Below are 2,000 nucleotides of genomic sequence, written 5' to 3' on the forward strand. Positions count from 1 at the left end.
TTTTTGTTTTTGTTGAGACAGGAAGGGACAAAAATGAATTTGGAACAAAAAGGGGTAGAGATTCTTTTCCCAATGTATTCTGCTCAAGGTATTTCCCCCCAAATTAGGCTGAGAACCATGGTATAAAGGGAGAGAAAAAGGAGACTTCAAAAAACAAGGAGAATGAGCATGAGAGGAGAAAAGAAAAAGAAAAAGGGAAAAAAACAAAAAGATCGCAACTTGCTCCCAGGGACTGAAGAAAATTAAAAAAGGAAGGTTGGAATCCATCAGTGTTCCATTAGTCATCCTCTCCTTCATCCTCCTCTCCTTCCTCCCTCATCATCATCTTCATCTTCTTCTCCTTCATCAATATCTTCCAATCCTTCTTCTTCATCATCATCATCATCATCCTCTTCTCCTTCCCCTTCTTCGTCATCCATATCGGGAACCAAGTAGTACTGTAATGGATTTGGCCAAATATCATCTTTGACGACCTCTCCTAACTCATCTGCACCTGCATCAGAATGGTCAATAAACCAGGTGAAGAAGCTCTCTGGTTCCTCATGCTGTCTCTTCCTGCTGGCTTTATTCTGTTTGACTTGAATGTTTCCTCAAATCCTTTCCAGATTTCCATGTCATTTCAGTGGACTTTGAAGATGGATCACCACTCTCATTCAGATGAAATTCTTTGGAGAGAACTTTATTTTCGAAGTAAGGGTTTTCATCAAAATAAAAATCTATTCTGTAACCTGATTTAATATCTTCAAATTCTGTCACTTCAACTCTTGTCAAATAATGCAGCGCCTCTTCATCCTCCTCCCCAAGCAGTGCAGACACTTGCGAATGGTTGACAAATGTTGTTACCCAAAAATTGGGGATTTTGGCGATCAATTCCAACCTCTTCTGAAAAAATGGTTGTCGAAGTTTGTTATATTTCTGTTCTACTTTCAAAATCTCCTCACTGGCTTGTTCATTAAGTCTGTCTATTTCATTTTGTACTTCATCAATATGTTCAATTGCTTCTTGCTGTTCTTTTTCTCCTTTATGCAAGCGCTGAGATATTGACATCTGCCCTGGCTTGGGGGCAGGAGGCTGTCTTGGTTTCTGTGTTTGAGGCGGGAGCGAAGACTGGCGTTTGGGGGCCATGCTGCGAGGAAACTTAGTTTCTCTTTGAAGTTGCGGAAAGTATCTTTACCTGAATATTTTACCTATCTTAATTTAACCCATCTTAATTAAACTAAATTAAAACTACATTTATGACAAACACCGTCTTTGGCAGCATTCCAGTTATTTTTTAAGGAAATATGCAATAATTTGTCTTTTTGCAGATTTTTAGGGGAAAAATCATTGGCTAGAACAAAAGTAGGCTGAAAAAATAACTAGTTTGAAATTAATATTTTCAGACCATGGATTTTGTGTGTTTTATTTTTTCCCTATAATTAATTACTTAAATGGGGCACCTGGGTGGCTCGGTGGGTTAAGCCTCTGCCTTGGGCTCAGGTCACAATCAAGGCCCGCATGGGGCTCTCTGCTCAGTGGGGAGTCTGCTTCCCCTCCTCTCTCTGCCTGCCTCTGCCTACTTGTGATCTCTCTGTCGAATAAATACATAAAATATTTTTTAAAAAAATTAATGTATAATGGGAAAGTTTTATAATTTTTACTTTTTTTAGTTTATATTTAAATCATCTGCTAACAAAGGTAAATAAATTTCTATCTCCCTAATTTATACATGTTTTTTTTTTCCTTGTCTTATTGTATTAACTAAAATTTGCAGTAAGATGTTGAAGAGTAGTGGAAAAATGGGATGTCCTTACTTTATCTCCGATCTTAGGGAAAAAGCATTCACTTTCCCACCATTTGGTAAATATTAGCTGAAGGATTTTTGTTTTTTATCATGGTCAGGAAGTCAGGAAGTTTTCTTATATTTCTAGTTTTCTGAGAACTTTTTTTTTTTTATGGAAAGGTGACTGATTTTGTTGATTTTTTTCTGTATCTATTAACATGATCTTATGATTTTTCTT

The 2,000-nt window shown here is 36.9% G+C and overlaps 1 pseudogene; it reads right to left on the minus strand.

Moving 5' to 3' along the window:
• Window positions 1-262: 262 nt before the first annotated feature.
• Window positions 263-1,131, minus strand: LOC101688408 (annotated as a pseudogene).
• Between the last annotated feature and the right edge of the window lie 869 nt (window positions 1,132-2,000).

Source organism: Mustela putorius, unplaced genomic scaffold (genome assembly GCF_011764305.1).
Source record: "Mustela putorius furo isolate JIRA1106 unplaced genomic scaffold, ASM1176430v1.1 tig00003845_pilon_pilon_pilon, whole genome shotgun sequence".
Classification (NCBI taxonomy): domain Eukaryota; kingdom Metazoa; phylum Chordata; class Mammalia; order Carnivora; family Mustelidae; genus Mustela; species Mustela putorius.